The sequence below is a fragment of the Peromyscus maniculatus genome, chromosome 5 (genome assembly GCF_049852395.1).
Source record: "Peromyscus maniculatus bairdii isolate BWxNUB_F1_BW_parent chromosome 5, HU_Pman_BW_mat_3.1, whole genome shotgun sequence".
NCBI classification, from domain to species: domain Eukaryota; kingdom Metazoa; phylum Chordata; class Mammalia; order Rodentia; family Cricetidae; genus Peromyscus; species Peromyscus maniculatus.
This window is the reverse complement of record NC_134856.1, coordinates 60,253,794-60,275,875: the sequence shown is the minus strand read 5'-3', so window position 1 is coordinate 60,275,875 and position 22,082 is coordinate 60,253,794. Positions and strand designations below refer to the sequence as shown.

The following is a 22,082-nucleotide window of genomic DNA, read 5'->3' as shown; positions in this document are numbered from 1 at the left end:
CATGATCCCATGATACATTTCTCTCTTGGTTTTCACTTCAAGGGGACGTAGGCTTTGTTTTGGTCAGGACTAGTAGTATATCACATGTCCAGGGCAAGAAGCCAATTGTGTGTGTGTGTGTGTGTGTGTGTGTGTGTGTGTGTGTGTGTGTGTGTGTGTGTATGTTTGTCTGCCTATCTGTCTGAGAGGGTGTGTGCATACCACTGTATACTTGTAGATGCCAGAGGACAACTTTGTGGAGTCAATTCTCTCCTTCCATTTTTACTTGGGTTCTGGGGATCAAACAGGTCACCAGGCTCATTCCAAGGGCTTTACCTACTGATTCATTTCCCCAGCCACCGAAGCTACTTCTTTAAAACCTTATTGTGGCTGAAGAGATGGCTCAGTGGTTAAGACCTCTTTCAAAGGTCCTGAGTCCAATTCCCAGCACTCACATGGCCAGTCACAACTGTCTAGAACTGTAGTCCCATACAAAGCAATGCTCTCTTCTAGTGTATAAATGTACAGGCAGGTAAACCATCCGTAAACATAAAATACATAAATAGATACATCTTTGCTAGGGGTGGTGATAGAGCCAAGCATTCTGTCGTGAGAGGCTTCTCCTGTGGAAGACAGGGGAGGCATTGCCACGGGCTGGACACATGGGAGGACAGCCCTCCATCCCAAGCAAACAGGCCCAGCAGAGAAGAGTGACATGTATGTGTGTGTTGCATAAGCAGAGACACCACACCAGGCCAGAGGGCATGGCTGCTTCCCAGGCCGGCCCTGTGCCATCTCTCTGGGTTCCCTAGTCACTGGCACCGTGTCTTTATCTCCTCCTGTTTTCATTTTCTCTTTTTTTTTCTGGAGCTGAAGGTGCAGCTCCAAGCTTTACTCACGTCAGGCAAGTGCACTTCAGCCACGCTCCGCCGCCAGTTCTCTTTCCTTCCCCATCTGACGGCTTTGGCACAGCCGCTGCCGACTTCCCCAAGGTTGGTCTGCACGTACCAGCTCTTCTCGTGGGTGCCAGGGCACCCACCTGCTCTCAAACTGCTCCCTGTCCCGAAGCCTCAGATGGTGGCCAACAGATCCTTGGTTCTAACTAACATCAGGCCCTAAACTGTGTATAAAGTCAATGCCTGTTTGTTGCAAATTATGAATATTCATTTGGCATAAAGAGCAAAAGTGTTAACAGGAAGGTTGTAGTAGAAAGGGGAAGGAGGGAATAAAGGTGGAGCTCTACATCTTCCATACGTTAGCCACTGACTTTTACTACCATGTATGCATCCTTGGAGGCTGAATCTTGTGGCTTGTTAAGGGAATTAAACAGGCTTTCCTGAGTTAAAAGGTAAGCAGATACAAGCAGCAGGAAGGTTAGCTGGCACCCTCAGCTCCTTGGATTGGCTGGCGTATCTTTGTCCTTTTCATTTTTCTTAGACTGTTTAGGAATTACTTCAGCAGAACTCACAAGTGTGGGAGAATTGGAGAGTAAAGATCCCTAGAGCCTGTTTCCTTAGACACCCCTGAGCACAGAAGAATTCCCAGGGTAATGAGGTCTTTGAAGGGCAGGGAGGGAGGCTTAGGGGAGAGTGAATGGGAGATGATGAACCTATGGTAGCTCACACTAGGCTTCCGAGGCATAAGTGACTGCTTGCATTCATGTATGTGTACTGCATGAGTGCAATGCCCAGAGAGGCCAGAAGAGGGCTTCTGATCCTCTGGAGTTACAGATGTTTGTAAGCGGCCATTGGAAGCTGGTGACCAAAGCCAAGTCCTCTGCGGAAGCAGTGAGTTCTCTCTCTCTCTCTCTCTCTCTCTCTCTCTCTCTCTCTCTCTCTCTCTCTCTCTCTCTCTCTCTCTCTCTCTCTCTCTCTTTGGTTTTTCGAGGAATCTGGCTCACACTGGCTTTAGACAAGCTCAACCGCATACTTCGTGGTTGGTATTTTTCTTTGAAACTTCAGCAATCTTCAAACCTTTGCTAGAAAGGGCATTTTTATTTTCCTTTCTTATAAGATACCCTGAGCCCATGGCCATGCACTGCCCTCCTCACGGGTGTTGTATCCCACAGTGCCTGCCCGGAGTTTAATCTGCACATCCCCCCAAAGCGGAGGCTGGTTTAAAAAAAAAAAAAAAAAAAAAAAAAGCTTCCCAGGAAGCACAGTAGCATAGGTCATTTATCAGGCTCCATGTTTGTTGAATGCATACACAACCTTGCAAACGCTAAGTATGAGACAACCATCGAGAAAGATCTCAAAATCTGGAGATCTCAGGAGTGGTGCCATATACAGGTCGCTGACATGTTTTACCAGGCCAATTCCTACGCATTACACCTGTACTATAAAATTATATATAAAGGGTTGGACAATGTGTACGCAGAGAAATACAACGTGGGTGGGAACCCACTCTGTTTAAACTTTACCAGGGTGTGAGTGCGTAGTAGGAAGCACTGCAAGGAAGGAGAAATAACATTATAACATTATCTTTCCCCGGGAGAAGCTCAAAGTCCCGATCAAACCAGATCGAGACTCTGGGGACACAAGGTGAAGCCGGCTCGGGAAATCCTACCACCTGCACCTGCTCACTTAGGTCACCTCGCGCCGGTGCATCTCAAAATTGGGCCCAACCCAGGTCTCCTGCAGGCAGCCGTAGGCAGGTGAAGCTTCCTGGGGGAAAGACAAGGCCTGAACACTGAGTGCAGGCGTTTCCGGCAGGCGAGGACCAACCCGAGCATCGGCCAGGTGCCCCGGCCCGCGCACAAACTGCGGCTTGGACTTTTGCGTCAAGTGCGTCCCCAGGGCTTCGCCGCGCTGTGGCGACCGTCAGGAAGCCAGGCAGGGTGAGAACTTGCGGGGCTGAGAGTCCACACCCGGAGAGCACGGGTCACTCCGAGGGTCACCTCCACCTTCCCCCCTACCCCCGCCAATCCCCCGCAGGCCGGGGCCTCGCGCTCTCGGCCACCAGTCAATTGCTCTCCAAGGACGCTCGCGCGCGCCCGACAGCAACGGGCGAGTCTGGCCAGGAGGCGCGCCAATGGGCGTGGGCGGAGTGCTCGAGGCGGGGCCTGTCCTGTTGGCCAATGGGCGTGGGCGGAGTTCCAGGGGCGGGGACTCTCCGGACACCGGCCAATGAAAGGGGCTGGAGCGCACGGGGTGGGGCCTGTCGGAGCACTGGCCAATAGGCGGGGGCGGAGCGCGTGGGGGCGGTGCCGGGGCGGGCGGCGGCGGCGGGAGCCGGCTGCAGACGGAGCCGGGCGGCCGAGGACGCAGCGCGGCGCCTGGCGACAGCTCGAGCCGCGGGCGCAGCGGCCGCGCGGGGAGCGCGCTCATGGGTAGCGCGGGACGGCGGCGGGCGGCGAGGCCCCGGCTTCTGCGCGCCGGCCCTGGCGGGGCCCAGAGAACCGCCGCTCCGAGGTGCGTGTCGGGGGGTGCGGGGTGCATCCGCTGGTGCGGGGCGCGGGGACCGGACCTGCCCGGCTGCGCCCAACTTGCGGGCCGCTCCCCCGGGGCTCCCGCTCCTTTGTACGCGCGGGCTCGCGTCTTCGCGGGTGAGGACCACGGTCGGGGAGCTACCCAGCAGCGCCGGTACATTCATTTCAGCCTGGTCGCAGAACCCAGAGAATCAATTTCGGCTCATCCTCCCGAGAGCGAGAGCCGAGGACAACTTGGCGTCACCCTTCGGGGAGACGTTTGTCGTCATTGAGCGGGTTCGGGTACATTAATTCAGCCCCGGCCAACGCCAGCACGGGTGAACCGACAGCAGGTGCGCCTTTACGAATTGGGGCTCCGCGGTACCTGATTTTGGTCAAAACAGGTCTTAGGCGCTTTAGATTCTGCTTAGAGTTGACTTGGTCTGGACAGAGATGGCTTTAAGAAAGAAGAATAAACAGCGAGAGTATTAGGCAAAACGAAGAACACCCCCAAACCCAAGTCATTCACAGAAAACGGGGCATCTTGGTTATTCTCATTGGTTTTCCCAGTAACTTCAAAATAGTCCCAGAAATGTTCCTTTTGTCTGCGGTTTCACTTCTAAACTTTAACACTAGATGGCTTTCTTATGACAGGCATTTAGTCCACTGCCCGCTTGAGTTTCCTGCGTCTGCAGTCTAGGCTAGGATTTATCTATTTATTTAACGTCTTACAAATTGGAATGAAAGGGAAGAAAGTGTCCCAAACTGCTGCTTTGTTTGAAATATAGTACTCCCCGTAAGGCTTAAACCAGTTATTTTTGCAAATACGGAAAAGTGGGCTTTGATGTCTACCACCTAAAGGTGAATGTGAGCCAGCTGCTCCTTACGCTACGCTCTGCGTCGTGTTTTGGCTTATTTGGAGAATGTAGAGTCCTAGGGTGGGTTTGGTGATTACACTTGCGGAGATTTATACGTGTGCTGTTTACCGCTGCCTGTGTTTAGTTTGGAGGAACAGGCGGAATTGGGATCTGTGGTGGGAAAGAACAGTCTATCTTGAGTTTGGGGCTCATGCAGAGCCGGTTATGCCTAAGGGTTGACCAGCAGCATTTGAGGAAGATCTGTAGTCCAGTGCGTCTGCCTGAGTCATACTGAGGATTGTGTCAGGGACGTCTGCATTTCCTTCTCCCGGATGAGATCTGGTTCTTCTTTTCTGAGCACAGCCCTTTGATGACTCCTGCACTTGCCGCTAGTTAACGCAGCCAGCAGATTTTTGCATTCTGGCTTAAGTGCTTTTTTTTTTTTTTTTTTTTTTTTTTTTTAAAAAATATTATTATTTGGGAATTAAACCTACAGGCTTGGGTATGCCAGACAAGCACTCTACCATTGAGCTACATTCCCAGCCCCCACTTATTATTATCTCAGAATAGTCACCCATTTATTTACTATTATTTTGGAAGAGTCTCACTAAGCTGCCTAGGCTGACCTCACACGATAGCTCAAACAGGCTTTGAACTTGCCGTCCTCCCGCCTCATGAATGGCTTGAATGACAGATGTGCCCTGCCCCACCCCACTTCTTGTTCAGTACTTTTACTCTGCAACCAACCTGACAGCTAGCCCCAAGTCTTGCCTAGATAGGCAGGCTTGTTAGCTGAAGAAATTTGAATTTGGCTTCATAGTTGTCATTTCTTGTGTGTCTTGCTTGGCTTAGAATATGACATGTTAAATTTGTATGTTCTAAATTAGAATGTATTCTTAAATAGCGGAAGTGGGGGAACCCCCGACTGAGTAGACATCTGGGAAGCGGGGAACAGAATGAAACAGGAACGGCTTTTCTCACTACCCACGTGCTACCTATAGATGGGGTGAGGTGAACTTGCATAAGAACCCCGGGAGATGTTTGCTCCAGAGGATGAAGAGAGCAGCAGAGGATCGGTTAAGGTGTGGAGGTGGAGCTTCCGCTTGGGAGTACAGGCCTGGGAACTGCACTGTCTGGCTTGAGTGTGTATTTTTCAGAACATGATTTTGATTTTGATATTGTAAAATGTTAGGCATTCGTAAAGAGCTCCCCCCCCCCCCCGTAACTTTTAGCCTCATGAGTGGGATTATCATCTTGGTCAAAGCTACAGAATATATATATTTGGAAGGGGCATCCAGCACCCCCCTCCCACCCCCCTCCCACTGGAAGCGCTCCTTGATACCTTTCTGTAACTTGGCAAACCTTCCTCACCTGAGACAAAAGGGACAGTTGATTAGATACTTAAAAATCTATGTCTGAAACTGAGGAAGCATTAGTACAAATGGCAATGATCTAGTAATTGAAACTGGCTTGAAAGTGCTGTGCATGGGCCTCACTCAGCACTAGCCTCGGAATTGTGCTTCCGTTTACATGGATCTGCCCCTCACCGCTTGCCCAGCAGTAGTTGTTAAACCCAGCTTTGGGAAGCCTTGAATTGTCTCTGAACTTCTGATCTCCATGTGGGGGTAGTTTCAGATTACAAGTCTTTACAAAGACGCAATGAGTTCTAAGAACGCTTGGACTATGCTTGTTAACTTGAATGAAATAGGAAGTCAAGCCCTAAAGAATACAGAAGAGCCGTGGTCTAGATTTTCTTCTTGTACCTATGTAGGCCTTTCCTTTTTGGGTGAGTAGGAAGAAGGGTGGGAACCTCGGCGGGGGGGGGGGGTGTTCTCTGTAGTTCATAGGAGAATTTGGATAAAGTACAGCACAGTTCCTTTTGACTCCAAAACTATAAGTTTCTTTCCCTTTCTTTTTTTTTTTTTTTCATTTTTTTACTTTTTAGTGTGTATGTGTATGCATGACATAGTGTTCGGATGGAGGTTAGAGGACATCTTCTAGAAGACCATTCTCTTCTGTCACATGGGTTCCTGGGCTTGAACTCAGGCTTGGCGGCATGTGCCATCTTGCCAGCCCCTCTTGTTTCTTTATTGTTTAAGATATATGTATTAGAGCAATAAAAACGTCTGTCTGGCCAGGAGGGTTTATATTTCCCATGATTATGAGTCTTGCTAGATTCCATGTAGTGTAAGTTTGTGTACAGTGAACCTCCTTATATGGATTTATAGTTACTAGGTTTACCTTTGAAATCAGTGACTCAGAAATTGCTTTTCTCTGCCAATTGCATCTGGCTTTGACCCTTTTTAAGGAGAGGTAACCATGCAATTGGAATTCAAATGCCTCGGAACTTCAAGGGTAAAATCGATTGATCGTCTCTGATCCTGACTCATAAACTTTCCCCAAGAGTAGCCAGTGCTCTAGGGGTTCAGAGCTGATGCTGCAGGGCTTTTCTTCCTGCTCGAATTCTTCTATGGCGAACTGCTCCTTGAGACCTGTTTCCTGTGCACCATTGTGTAGAAAACTGAGTAATAGAAAGGAAGAAAGGCTGTGAGCTGAGGATAACTGTCATGGCAGCCGGCACCTCTGTGCTGGAAAGGAATTAAGGGTTATGCCCCCGTGCTTTAGCATTGTTCCCATCCATCCATAAGATTTAGAAAATAAAGCCAAGCCACATGGGGTACACTCTGACGATCCCAGTACCACGAGGCAGAGAGGCAGGAAGATCAGGAGTTCAAAGCCATCCTCAGCCACATAATAAATTCAAGGGCAGCCTGAGCTACATGGGACCCTCTCTCACAAAATAAACACAAAAGGGGCTGGAGAGATGTATCAGCAGTTAAGACTGTTCTTCTAGAGGACCAGAGTTCAATTCCCAGCACTCACATAGCAGCTCACAACTGTCTGTAACTCCAAGATCTGATGCCCTCACACAGACATACATGCAGGCAAAACACCAGTGCACATAAAGTAAAAATAAATAAATTATTTTTAAAAAGTCAACACAAAAGCAAATTTTAGGGATGTTAGATTTATATGCATTTGACATTGACACCCTAAGTGTATTATTTAAATATGTATAAGTATATTAATTAAATTAAATGTAGCCATTATTAACTATTATCAGTACATTTAATCAAGATAACATAGGACTGGGTGTGGTAGCTCTTACCTGTGATCTCAGCACTAGAGAGGCTGAGGCGGGGGGATTGCTGGGAGTTTGAGGGCAGTCTAGACTACAGAGTTGGGGCCTTGTCTCAAAACAGCGTAAGAGAAGAAGAAAGTAACACCAAAAAAGATGTATATTGGGGCAGGATCCCTCGTGTGTGTGTGTGTGTGTGTGTGTGTGTGTGTGTGTGTGTGTGTGAGAGAGAGAGAGAGAGAGAGAGAGAGAGAGAGAGAGAGAGTAACTGAAGAGAACACACACACACACACACACACACACCTCTTCCTTTCTCGTAGGATGGTGAGAATGTCACTGAGAGGAGGCCTTAGAGAGCACAGCCCTCTTTACCCTGTTTCTTGGGTGCTCAGATCCTTCCATATCGTCTCTGACTGCACTGAGAACTGAACCTGGGGCCTCGCACAAACCAGGCCAGTCTCCTACTGAGCTACGTCCCCAGCCAGCCTCCATATGACTTCCAAAGGCGATCTTCCAGAAGTCACCCAGCAGACTCTGGAAGGGGGTGGAACCTACTTTTTGATGGGTGCAAATCAAATTCAATTAAAAACTGGAAAATGTTTTGTTCTTATTTGCAGTGCTTAAGGTTGAACCCTGGTCTTACACATGCTAGATGTGTGTTCTACCATTGAGTCACAAACCTGCCCTTCTTTCTTTCTTTCTTTCTTTCTTTCTTTCTTTCTTTCTTTCTTTCTTTCTTTCTTTCTTTCTTTCTTTCTTTCTTTCTTTCTTTCTTTCTATTTATTTATTTATTTATTTACTATTTAGAGACAAGACTAAGTTGCCCAGGGTGTCCTTGAAATCATTCTGCAGCCTAGGTTGGTCTTGAGCTAACTTGGGATCCTTCTGGCTCAGCCTTCTGAGTAGCCAGGAGGACAGAACTGCATCACCAGACCTGACATTAGGAAGTTTCTTGAGCTATGGAATAGCCTTATGCTACATGTTCTTTGGAATTTTACCCTTGTCCAGGGCCTTCAGAACAAATCCTTTAGAGCAGTGTGCTCAACCTTCCAAAGTCTATGACCCTTTAGTACAGTCCCTCGTGTTGTAGTGACCTCCCAACCACAAAATTACTTTGTTGCTATTTCATAGCTATAATTTTGCTGCTGTTATGAATTGTAATGTAAATATGTGATGTGCCACACCAGGGGTCGAGACCCACAGTTTGAGAACCGCTGCTCTCGAGCGCCATTTCATCTCTGCTACAAACTTGTCAAAGTGGGGCCCAGTAACCAGAGCGCCTTCTGCCTAATACTGAGCATGCAGAGTAGGACCAGGGTGCTCCGAGGCTGCCTGTCTGTCCTGCTTACCTTCTTTGTCTGTGTTCCTGGCTGGCCCTGCTGCTGTCGTGGTGTGTCCTGGAGCCCCGGAGCCCTTGCACACATGCCCCTGTCGTTCTGTGACATTCACTGTGCCGTGTTCTACTTCCTTGTAGTTAGTTCTTCTCATAGTCCACCCGGAGTCTGGTTCTCTTAACACCATGGCCATTCCTATCAGAGAAGTGCTGCCTGGGTCCGGCAGGGTGAAGACACTTGCCACCAAGTCTGATGCCTGAGTCTGAACCCCTGACAGGTGGAAGGAGAGAGCCAGCTTTGGAAAGTTGTTCTCTTACCTTCACACATGCCACATAGCATGCACTCTCCCCTCCACTGAATCAACATGTTAAGGAAAGGCGCCATCGGTCCTTAAGAACAACTTCTGTCCCTCCTGCATCACTGGTGGGATTCTTCAGTTGCCTGGGCATCCGGTGTGCGGTCCTTAGCCAGAGGGGCTTTTTTTTTTTTTTTTTCTTACAGCCAAGTACTAGTACAGGTGGGAGTGCTTGATTTCTTCTAACTGGCCATGTCTCTCCCCCTTCCCACAGGTTATTGTGAAAGATGGTGCCTAACTTGCTCTGCGGGTTCCACTGACCGAGTTGTTCTAAGTCAGAAGTGAGTCTGTGTTTCAGTGTGCCCCTGGTTAGACCTGCTTTGCATATAGTTAGTGATTAGGAAATGTATGCCTAGTGACTGGCTGACTGGCTCTGAGATGTTAGGGGACCCTGTGGTTCTCTAAGGACTCGAACAGAAAGTGCAGGAAAACCACCGAGTAGTGCTGGACATCTCCTTCTCAGTTTTGTGTGGTCCTGTTTCCATCGCTTTTAGACAGAGAGCTAGAGCCACAGTGTTCTCCCGATGTTTTTGTTATTTAGTGCATGTGTTACTTACACTCACTCACTGTTGCTCTGACAGGAGCAGCCTGAGGAGCGGAGGATTTATTTGGACTCACAGCGAAGGTATAATCCATCGTGGTGGGCAGGCAGGCAGGAGTGCGAGGCCCTGGTCACACTGCAGAGAGATAAAAGCGGTGCTCAGCTCACTTTCTTCTTCTTACTCAGTATGGAACCCCAGCCATGGATGGTGCTGCTCACATTTGGGGTGAATCTGAAGACCCACTCAGGTGACCCCAAATTTAGACACTCCCAGACGTGCTCAGAGGCTTGTGTCTCGGGTGACAAGGTTCTAGACCCCCTGACAGTGTTGACCCTTACAGCCACATCTTTTCCTTGTGCGGGTTTCCTTCAGCCATAGGGGCATCCTGAGCTCTGGGGACATGTTTCCCACTTCTCACGTTTGCCACCTCCTCTGAGGAATGTCCTTTTTTATTTGTGGTGTTCAAGAAATCAGAAGTCCAAAGTAGGTAAATTAATTAGCTTTCTATTGCTAAGACCAAATACCTGACATAAAGTGGGAGGAATTCATTGTGTTCATGGTTCCAGAGGTGTCCCCTCTCATGGCAGGGAAGGCATGGCCCGGCGGCTCACACCTTGGTGGACAGGAAGCAAAGATCAGAGGAGGACCCAGTGTTGAGCAGATTCTGTCCTATTTCCCTATTCCATCCCAGCTTGACCCCATGGGATGTTGACACCCACATTCATGGGAGGTCTTCCTTACCCATTTAATGCACTGGAAATGCCTTCACAGACACACCTAGACGTGTACCTCGTCGGTTAGTTAGCTTCTAAGTGCAGTCAGGTGGACATTGTGTATTCAGTTGTGGAGACAGGGTCTCCTGGACCAGCCTTGATTTCACAGTCTTCCTGCCCCAGTGCTAGGATCGCAGGTGTACACCACCACAGCCACTACTCTTAAGTTAAAAGAGCATAGAACCCGTGTTGGCCATTGTTACTGTGGAAAGTGAGGCCTCTTGGGCATGTAAAACATTATGCACGCCCTGTGATCTGTTGTGCAGGTTTCCACAGACTTCTGAGAGGTGTGGAGGGCCTGGTGCTCATGTTGTTAGCACAATGCCTGCCTTCTCTGTGCTCTGGGGTGTGTTTCGAATTTGGTTCCTGTGGAACTGTGGGATTCATGTGGTTCCAGAGTAGCTCTGGGCTGTATTCCTCTTTGTGTTGAAATGTCTAATAAGGGATTTTAGGAATTACCATTCTGGTCATTCATCCGGGGGAAACGCTACTGTTACAAGTGTTTAATGCCTTAATCCAGTGAACAATGGATGTTTTGTAGGGCAGACTCTTTCCACTGTACAGTCAGCTCTCTGAATGTCCGTATGTGCATACGCATACGTATGTATATGTGCCCATGTGTATACATATATGCTGCTGGGCATGGTAGGTCTTGCCTTTAATCCCAGCAAAGAGGGGGGCAGAAGCTGGTGGATTTCTGTGAGTTTCAGGCCGGCCAGGGCTACATCGTGAAATCCTGTCTCAGAAACTAAAATAAAACACATGCATACTTAATGTGTATTATGTCTTAGATCTGCATATCTGCACATGTGCTTTATTATGCTAAGGTGTCTTGAACATCATAAAATATAAGCAAAAGTATGAATTTTAAGAAAGATATTTTTAAAAGTGAGTAGAATTGGAAGTATTTTCTCTCACACCCCAGGGGCTCATTTGCCACCCTTTGAAATGTGTGGCTCCATTTGGAACCTGCTCCCCATCCTCCCTGGTAGAATGCTCTATTGTATGGAAGCAAGTTCCCAAGGATCCAGGGCGAACCCACGCTTTGGGCTCTGTGTTTATTGTATCCGTGTCTCTCCTGGGGGCCTTTCTCCTGTGTCCCTAGAAATACTTGTGGGCGACTTGGTTGGGTGTGGTGATGGGGTTACTGGCCTCTTTCAGATGTTCCTGGTTTAGCTTGGTTGTAGAGAAAGCACACCATTACAGCCACCTCCTACATAGAATTGGGAGGGGATCTGACTTGTCACTGGCCTATCCAGAAGTACATGAGAAAGCCAGAATCTACATGCTGAGTACAGCCTCACAGTGGCATTCTGTCTTTGTGTGATGGGATGGCCTGTGCTTCCCTGTTCTTATGTGAAATGTCCCCCATAGGCTCATGTTTGAATACTTGGTCCCCAGATGCTTTTGCCATTTAAAAAAGTTGCAGAACCTTTAGGAAACAGGGCCTGTGGTGGTTTGAATGAAAACGGCCTCCATAGACTAATAGGGAGTGGCACCATTAAGGAGGTGTTGGAGGAAGTGTGTCACTGGAGATGGGCTCTGAGGTTTCAGATGCTCAAGCCAGGCCCAGTGGCTCTCTCTTTTCCTGCTGCCTGCCAATCCAGATGTAAACTCGCAGCTCCTTCTCCAGCACCATGTCTGCCTATGTACCTACCACCATGCTTCCTGCCATGATGATGGGTTAAACCTCTGAACCTGTAGCCATCCCCAATTAAATGTGTTCCTTTATCAAAGTTGCCATGGTTATGGTGTCTCTTCACAGCAATAGAAACCCTAACTAAGACAGTGCCTGGCTGGAAGGAGTGGCCAACTGCGAGCAAGTCTTAGGGCTTATGAACATGGTGCTAAGCTATTCTGGAACCATATGAATCCCACAGCTCCACAGGACCCAAACTCAAAACATGCCCTAGAACACAGAGAAGGCAGACACTGTTCTGACAACGTGGGCACCAGGCCCTCCACACCTCTCAGAAGTCTGTGGAAACCTGCACAGTAGATCACTGGATAATACATATGATGTAGTAATCATATGCATAATTATGCATATGATGCCCAAGAGCCCTAATTTTCCATGGCAACAATGTCAGTTCATGGCCATGGTCCCAGCCTGAGTTCTTGTTTCCTGATCCCACAGAGATGTGAGCAAGCTGCTGCATGCTCTTACTGCCACGATGGACTACATCCTGAAAGTGTGAGCCTGAATAAGCCCTTTCCTCCCTAAGTGGCTTCTTATCCAGTATTTGGTCATAGGAACAAGGACAGGAAGTGGTACACCAGCCCTTAGGCTGCAGGAAGGCTGGGAATACAGAAAGATGGTTTCCAGCTAAGTACTGTGCTCCCACACTGCCCTCCTTAGCAGGGTGCATATCCAACCTGCACCCTGGGCATTATTTTTGTACACCTGCATTTTGTCTCTACTCCCTAGAGCATCTCTGTCCTGTGGGCAGGGACCTCCCTGCTGTGTCCCCCGAGTTTCAAATGTTTTTGCCACACCAATGGCTCCTGACCATCATAGTTAAATGACTGCTGTTGTGGGTTTTTTAAGTGAAGGAGCTTTCTGAGTCTTGATTTTTGTTGATATTTTTTTGGGGGGGCGGGGGGTTGGTTTTTCGAGACAGGGTTTCTCTGTGTAGCTTTGTGCCTTTCCTGGATCTCACTCTGTAGACCAGGCTGGCCTCGAACTCACAAAGATCCGCCGGCTCTGCCTCCTGAGTGCTGGGATTAAAGGTGTGCGCCACCACTGCTGCCCGGCCTTGACTTTTGTTGAAATATGTTGTGGATTCCACTGTGACTCATCCCAAGTGGCCTTTCGCACTTCCTCCTGCATCTTTCCCAGGATCATAGGAAGTAGCTGGCACCGAACTGTGGAGATGTTGCTGCAGGAGGCAGGAGTTCCTGCAGAGGGATTAGCAGGGCTCCACAGGTCCAGTGAGATTACTGACACTGTGCCCAGAGTACTGAAGTTTTGAAGAGATGGTACACTTCCCATGAGCTGGTGGTCTGCCCTTCCCGGTGTCTATTTGGTCCCCTGGGTGGGCCCAGCCCTGTTGGAGGCCGAGGGGGAAAGCTGAGTTCTCTTGGAAGCCTTGGCTTGGGGTACTTGATAGATTACTGGGGGGGGGGCAATGAATTCTGAGGTGCTAGCACTCTTTCGTCCTTCTTAATCCTGTAATCCTGAAAGTTCCTACCAGAAACGGGGATGTTTGAAAATTTGGTCTGCAGATTATAGGACACACACACCCTTTCTTGCTTATGTGTTTTTGATTCATGCTAGAAAAGTTCATTGAAATGTTATTAATGACTTAAATATGACAGGCACTGTGTAACTACAGTTTTTGCTTTTATTTGAGACAAGGTCACAGCCCAGGCTGGTCTTGAACTCATTCTGCAGTCTTCAACTTCAGATCCTCCTGCCTCCATCTCCTGCATGTTAGGATTACAGACATGCTCCACCGCGCCTGGTTTATCCAGGGCTGGGGGTGGAACCCAAGGCTTCCTGTGTTTGAGGCAAGCACCCCACCGCTGAGCTAACTCCCTAGGCTTGAAACTCCAGTTCTAACCCCAGCTAACAGGAGTCTTAAAGTTCATATCCTAGCAGAGTAGTGGTTGCTGTTTTGCATGGAATCTGAAAATCGTGGTCCTGAGTCCTGAGGCATAGCTGGCGGAGGGATCAGCCATCACAAAGAAAGAGTAGGGGCATCCAAGTGGTTACTATATTTTATTTGAGGGCCATTCCAAGACATTCTCTCTGAATCATGGGTCTGCTTTCTATTTTAAAAGTTCTGATCGGAAGGAACGAAGCGGGCTGTTGTACTTGACATATAAAGAGGATGAAGAGCTGGGAGAGACATTTCAGAACCAAGGCAGGTTTCAAACAGTTGCGTGTGAACTTTTTGTGTCTTTCCTTCCTTGCTCCTATCTTTATGTGGGACCTTTCTAAATGTATAACTTTGAAAAAAACCTCTGTATGTTTATGTATACAAACATGTGCATCTTCGCATGCATCTGTGTGCACATGCCTTTGGAGGCCAGAGGACAGGCTCTAGTAGTGTTCCACAGGCACTATCCACCTTGAGTTTTTTGTGACAGGGTCTCTCATTGACTCGGGACTTGCTGATTCAGCCAGGCTGGATGGCCAGGACGCCCCCAGGGACTCACTTATTTCAGTTGCCCAGCTCTTGGTCATAAGCATACACCACCAGGGAAGGCTTATTTTATGTGTGTTCCGGGGTTCCAACGCAGGCCCTCATGCTTCTATGGCAAGCTCTCTATCAACTGAGCCGTATCTTCCCCGTCTACGTGGGAATTTGGTGAGGCCAGTGGGATTTGTTTCCTGTTCCAGACACAGTGGCTTAGTGAGAAGTGTGCTTTTTCTGGATCCTATGAGTTTTTAATGTTTCAAACCTGGGTCTCTTGGGTGCTCTGTCCAGCTGTGGTGCTATGTCCTGTCCTCCAGCTGTGGTACTCTGTCCTGTCCTGGGCACTGTAGCTGCCTTGGGGAAGGCAGATCTCAGTACCTCATGGGAAGAGGGGTGAGTGGAAGGGAAGGAGGGAGGAAGGTATAGGTAAAGAATGGTAGGGCCATGGGAGTGTGATGGAGGCAGCTAGCATACTGTCTCAGAGAATGGGGTGCAGAGGGTAGAGGTGCGTGTCTCAGCTGGTGGATGGTGGTATCCCCGTGAGGTAGCAGCCCTGCTTGGGAGTTGGTGGTCGTTCCGAGGCCATTTCTTCAGCTCTGAAAGTCGCTGCCAAGATTAAAAGAAGTATAAGAGGGAAACAGTTTTTGTTTCTCATTTCTACTTTGCTACATTTGCATAATCTTTGTTGAAGCCAGCTGAATGTGAAGCCCTAAATAAATTCCAGGCATTTAAATATTTAAAAGGATTCATCCACAGTTCTCTACTCACCCAAAGAATAAACGCTTTCAACAAAGAAAATAACACCCTCGCAGATGCAGCCCGGATAGACTGTGTCCACCTTGTCACTGAATTAGAAAACGTTAACGGCAAAGCTTGCCTTTGACGGCTTCTGAAACTGGCCGTGTGCCAAAATATTGTTTCCCTGCTGGAGAGAGCGGTGGGTGTGTTTCAGGCTGGCAGCTGGCCAGCCAGGGGCTCTGACGCAATCACCCAGTCCCCATAACTGCTTTGCAACTAATTTAAGGGCAGTTAAATCTGGGCGATGTCTGGTGGCTGCTGTGCGTCTGGTTCAGTGGCGCTTTCTAAATCCATCCTTTTCGCTTGGCACCGAAGCTCCTGGTTCTTTCTAGAATAAGCCTGGGGCAGAGGGGATGTTGAGTCAGTGAGGGAGGAGTGAGGCTGGCAGGTGGGGAGAGGCTAGGCTCAGGTCTCATCTTGCGCTGTGCTGCGTCATGGAAGCAAAGCTCAGGTCCCTGCACCTGTGACCCCCGGCTTTGCACTTGCCGGGCTGAGGAGGGGGCGGGGCACGCTGAGGCTCCACCTTCTTGCTGCAGCAGCAGCCCTAGGGCCACTTGTTTTCTTTGCAGTCTCTGGTCGCTGCCAGCCTTACCATGCTAAATACTGAGCCTGCCTATTCTTTCTGGAAAATGTAAAACTAGAAAAATAACTTTAAAAAATTCTAAGGTAGCTGCAGCTATTTGGAGCATGGTAGGGAAGGGAGAACTAGAGTTTCACGCTGTATGTGTTTGAGTGTGTGCATGTGAAGGCCAGAGGTCAACATTTGGTGTTACCCTCAGTCTCTTTATTGTCAGCTCTGCTGGCTGGCCAGAGAGCCTCGGGGTCCTTCTGTGTCCACTTCTCCAGTGCTGGGGTTACAGACGTGTGCCACCATGCCCAGCTGTTTTCCCTGGGATCTGGGGATTGAACTCAGGTGTTCATGTTTACACGGTTAGCACTTTCCCAAGTGAGCCATCCCCCAGCTCTTACAGTCAGTTTCAATGATGATATAGGCTACAGGTTCGCTAAAAAGTCTGGCTTTTTATTATTGATAGAACAATTGAATGATTGATTGCAAGGTTAGCTGGGAACCTCTAGAGTTCCAGACCTCTGCAGGCAAAGTCCTTGACTTCAGCCTCATCCTACAGCACTCTATCAGAGTCAGTTCAGAAAGTTTTAGATCTCAAAGAAACTCATGGATGCTTTTTCAGTGGAACTTCCCTATCTGACTAGTTCAGAGTAGAGTGTGATGGTTTGAATATAAGGATTTAGACTTGGTGGTTCATGTGTTGGAGGCTTGATCCCAAGTGATGGTGTGGAGAGGTGATTGGATCATGAGGACATTAACTTCATCATCATTAATTAGTTATTGCTAAATGAGCTGTTAGGATGTGGGGCCTGGTTGGAAGAAAGCTGATCTTCAGTTCAAGATTATATCTTGTCCCTGACCCTTTCCTGCTACCATGAGATAAGCACTCCCACCCTCCATCACAAGCTCCCAGTTGCCATGATATTCTGCCTTGGCACAGGCCCAGAGCAATGGAGCCAGCCCAGAGATGGCCCAGAACCCCAACACCCTGAGCCAAAATAAACACCCCCTTCTTGAAACTGCATTTTCACAGGCTTTTGTCACTGAGAGAATGATCTCAGCGCTGTCTTGTTCTGATGGCCCGTGACAGGGGGATTTGGGAGCGGTTCCTGTGTTCTGGGTACTGATAGAGTTGTGGGGGATGGTGAGCTTGGAGCTGAGTTTTGGAAAATGGTTAGGATTTGAGGATCCTCCAAGTATGGTGCTCACCATTTAGCTCAGATGGGCCTTGAACTCATGATAGCCTTCTTGGTTCAGCTTCATGAATGGTAGAATTACAGACATGCACTGCCATGCCAGCTCCAACTCTGTTTTTAACTGTATTCCAAGGCAAGCTGTAAGTGTGGAATCCGTGCCCATCATCGCTGAGCACTTCCGCTTGCAGGTCGCACACAAGTTCAGAACTTATTCGTTATCTGAGGTGAAATTTCTAGAATGAAATGCAGAACTCTTAAGTGTGCTGTTCATCCTGTGAGTTTTGACAGCTGCGTTATCCTTTGTAACCCACACTTCAGTCAGGGTGTGAAGTGCACTGACTACCCAGACACTTCTCTCCTGCCCCTTCCTGGACAGCTTGCCCCACCCCCACCCTAGTTTCTCGTTTTCTGCTGGGAGGCTTTGCGTGTTGGTGAGAAGATATAAATAGCAACTCAGTTACAAGGTTCGCACTCTTCAGCTGTGTGTGGATCTATTACTATATTTACTTGAGATCTGCGTTTAAATATATCACCCTCTATGCTTGCTTTGCCCTCCCCATGGGCTCAGGGATCATCCTCGGTGGCCTAAGATTTCAAGAGCAGCTTCCTACCTGGTCTCTGAGTCACATTTCTAGTCCCCCTTCTCTGCCAAGGAGTGACTTCCTGTCCTGTCCAGCCATCTGCCTGCCCGGTGTCTTACCCTGGTGCGCTCGGAGGCTCAGGTGTGTCTGGCCTGTGTGCTGCCATCTGGGCAGGGCCGGCAGGGGCTCCTGGCACTGGCCGGCTGCTTTGTTTCTGAAGATGGGTCAGTAGAGCTCAGCTGCGCGCCTGTATGTGCTGTTTGGAAAACTTCAGGGAGAAGAAGACACGGGCGTGTCCTTGGGAAGCCGAGCTCTCATTTTTAGTTCAAACACAACAACAGTTGCTCCACCTCCCTGGATTCGGTTTGATGATGTCATCTGTGGAGGAAACAAACCACCTAAACCGGGAAGACCAGATTTTCAGATCTGCTGTGCTGAGGTGATACTGGCTAATGCAATAAAATCCCCATGGAATGAATAGTGACTTTCTAGACCCAATGAGCTGCCCCCTTGTCACACCCTTAGTCACTGAAGCTTTGGGTGACCAATAGAACCAGCTGCTACCTAATGTTTGACATGTTTGTTGTCAGTGTGTGTGATTCTTGCAAAGGGCCAGCTTGGCCATATTTGGTAGGTATTCTCCCTGCTCAAGAAGACACATTTAAGTATAGTACCTGACAGCCAAGAAGCCTTTCTTGTTATGTGACAGCCTGAGTTCTGTGCAGATGACACTCTGGACCCAGGCTCCTGCCGTCTTCTTCCTCCATCATAAGGCTTTGTCCCCATTTCACCAGGTGATCTGTGGTCCACACTCAGGCTTGCTGAGGAGGAAAGGAGCATCTGGGAGGTGGGTCGGCTAAAGGTCCCTCTCACTTTGCCCTCATCCTCCTGATGACCTTCCCTGACCTCGGGGGAAGCTGGGAACTGTTGCTACTGACATCACTAGTTTATGTCTCGTTCTGCGGAGTTGACACCAGGCTTCGTGACATCTTGTCTGATGCTGGTGCTCATGAGTAAGGCTTCCCTGAAACCTGCCTCCATAGCGGATGACTCCCGAGAAGGTCTTGTGACATGGGGAAGACAGAGCCAGTGCAGCTGCTGACCTTGGGCCTCTGGTTGCTTCACTTTCATCCCATACTGGAAGATGTGTGCGACGTGGCTGTGGTGTCCAAGTCAGCTGCCTTCTCACCAGGGCTTCAGCTGCTGCACCTGTGAATGGGGAAGCTTTTTTGTTCACTGTCAGCATGGCTGAGAGGAGCCTGTCACTCAGACACTCAGGACCATGCTGCCTTTGTCTGCTGTTTGCAGTGGGATCCTCTGGACCAGGCTCAGATCTGAAGGCTGAGCCCTCGGTGGGAGAGGGCAGATTAGTGTTGCTATTGGGATTCTTTCACTGTGGGAAGAGAAGACTTTCTAATAATATGCTTCCTAGTCAGTTTTCCAAACCGTTGGTATTGAAGGCATTGCTACGTTGTACAGTTTAGTTCCATGTGGAGGGAGGGAGGGAGGGAGGGAGGGAGGGAGGGAGGGAAGGAGGGAGGGAAAAGTCCATGTGAATGTGAATGAGGGCAGACTAACTTAGAAAGTGCTGGTACTGGGGACGCAGATCAGAGGATGTAATGAAAGATCCGAGTTCCTGTTTAAAATCCACACTCATAATAGAAGGCTTAAGGGGTGCTCCGTGAATGGAACAATAGTGATCGCTTACTCAGGGGCCAGAGGGGCTCTTGGGAACAGGGACCTTTTGGATGACAGTAGGGCTTTGGAGCTTGCATGCCATTCATAGGTGTCCCATGGGTGTTTGGGGCTCTGTTCCACCCACAGGAGAGGACCTCAGCAGGCCCATTGGCTGCTAGCCCCTTAAAATAATACCCTTTCCAGGTGCCAGTTCAGACTCATAGTAATGGCTGCTCTGCTGTGGTGATACTGTGTTCCCCAATATATTTTGAACACTAATAAACTTATCTGGGGTCAGAGAACAGAACAGCCACTAGATAGACATAGAGGCCAGAAAATGGTGGCACACACACCTTTAAACCTAGCATTCCGAAGGCAGAGATCCGTCTGGATCTCTGTGAGTTTAAAGCCACACTGGAAACAGCCAGGCATGGTGACACTCGCCTTTAATCCCAGGAAGTGATGGCAGGAAGCAGAAAGGTATATAAGTCGTGAGGACCAGGAACTAGGCCTGGTTAAGCTTTTAGGCTTTTAGCAGCAGTTCAGCTGAGATCCGTTCAGATGAGGAAGCAGAGGCTTCCAGTCTGAGGAAATGAGATCAGCTGAGGCATTGACAAGGTGAGGTTAGTTGTGGCTTGTTCTGCCTCTCTGATCTTCCAGTGTTCACCCCAATACCTGGCCCTGGGTTTGTTTTTATTTAATAAGGCTGTTTAGAGATTCGTGCTACACTTTGGGGCTTGTGTGACACAGAATCTGCAGCTGATGGAGAGCTGGGGTCACAGTATACATGGTCTCGTAACAACATGACCAGCATTCCTGGGCCTGGGTTAGTTTTCCTGTGTATCCCAAGGATATGCCGAGCCATCCATGAAGACAGTTTCCTTTTTTTTTTTTTTTTTAATTTGAGATAACCTCATGTGACTCATGAACTCAGTGTGCTCTGATCTTCACTTCTGATCACTTGCCTCTGTCTCCCAAGTGCTAGGATTACAAGTGTGCACTCCCACACCTGGTTTTATGCAGTGCTGGGGATGAGACCCCGGGCCTCACACATTCCCTGCAAGCCCTGTACAGGCCGGGCTACGTCCCCAGTCTGGCAGTAGCTGTCCCGTTCTGTCTGTTAAGACTGTATCCAGCCTTGGGCTACAGTTATCCTTCTCTCTGAAGATAGAAACATGTATGTTCCCGAGTAAAACTCAGTGGATTGCTGGGCAGTTTAGCTGATTAGAAGGGGGTGGGCCACTGGCTGAAAGGACACTTGAGAATTTTCGTAGGAGAACTTTTCGATGGTCTTGGTAGGAGGGGCATCCTGGCCTTTTGGTCTGCAGGTTGAGTTTATCATGCAGCCCCCCCCCCTCCCAGCCCCCACACACTCTGGGATAAGCGTTGACTGGCAGAGGAGTTGGCTGTGTTGACCACACTTGCCTCCCCAGGGCTGGGATCCGGAAGTGCAGCAGCACCAGGCCCTGCTCTTCCGCTGCCTTTCCGTGCCGCTGTCCGCTCAGGTGTGTTACAGCCGTTGTGCTGGGTTTGCTCCTTTTTCCTGGGAGTTAAGCTGGGAGGCCTGGGGACCCTCGCAAGGATTAGAGCAGAGCTGCTCAGGGCTGCTGAGGCAGAGGAAGAGCAGAGAGGTGTCTTGAGCCTCCCCTTTGACTTGGGGCAGTGGCTATAGCTAGTTTGGAAGTTTGTGTATGTGTGTTCATGTGTGCAGGTTCATGGGCTTGTATATTGTATATTGTATGTTCCTCTTGTCCTCTGCGTAGGCTAGAATGGCTGGCCAGGGAGTCACAGGGATTCGCCTGTCTCTGCCTCCCCAGCTCTCGAACTACAAGCACAAACCACCATGCTAGGCTCTGTAGGTCCTGGGGATCTGAACTCAGGTCTTGGTGTTTGTGAGGCAAACAGTTACTTTATCATCCGAGCCATCTCCCAGCTCCAGTTTGGTGGGGTTCTCCCCACCTCCCCCAAGTCTTTTTGTTTGTAGAGAACGAAAGAACATCCAGGAACCTAATGGTCGATGTGGAACCCAAGGATAGTGTCACTGTCTTAACTGAAATATAAAAATGTGTAAGCAAGAAAACTGACTGTGGACTCTGGGTGTCTGATAAAACCCCCGAGCGAGGGTGTGCTTTGACTGTCCACTAGTGGACGGACATCCACACTGGCTGGTGTCATTGTAACTTGCTATCCCGTTGGCTAGACTCGCTTCCTCTTTCCTGCTGATGCTGTTAGGGAAGAATCCAGCAGCGCCCACCGGGGATACTGAGATGACATGGCTTGTTGGCCAGTGATGTGACTGACCATGAGTTGGAGGGGATTCTTGGCAGCAGAGTGAAGGTTTCTCAAAGTTCCTGTCTTTGTGGAGGAGTGGGGAGGAGGTGCCAGAGAAATTGGAGATCCTGGCAACCCTCGGAGAAGTGGTTTTTCCATAGTACCCTCCCACCGCATGTTCTTTCTGTTATTGTTGGACTCAGAAGAAAGGCCTGCTGGGCCACGCCTCTGCTTCTGTGGATGTTCCTACATTTCTGTGTTCAGATACTTCTCTGCCTGAGGCTCAGGTGCCGGGTGTGTCCAGCCAATTGAAAAGGGACCTGAAGGAACATAGCTTGGGCTTTCTAAATTGGGACAAACTAATTTGACCAAATGAAAACACTTCCTGGTATTTTGTCTGTTTTGTTCTCAAATAGTAACTTATTTTGAGATAGGGTCTCATGTAGCCCTGGCTGACCTCAAAC

The 22,082-nt window shown here is 49.0% G+C and overlaps 1 protein-coding gene across 5 annotated transcripts in view; it reads left to right on the top strand.

Moving 5' to 3' along the window:
• Positions 1-3,252: 3,252 nt before the first annotated feature.
• Positions 3,253-22,082, top strand: part of Sipa1l2 (signal induced proliferation associated 1 like 2) — a 169,080-nt gene continuing 150,250 nt past the window's right edge. For 3 of the 5 annotated variants that reach the window (XM_076572340.1, XM_076572339.1, XM_076572338.1), the window contains exon 1: positions 3,253-3,389. The gene's annotated coding sequence lies outside the window, so the exon portion shown is untranslated. Of the gene's footprint in view, positions 3,739-22,082 lie in introns of all 5 variants that reach the window. The other 2 variants (XM_042277877.2, XM_042277876.2) reach the window with 2 other exon arrangements.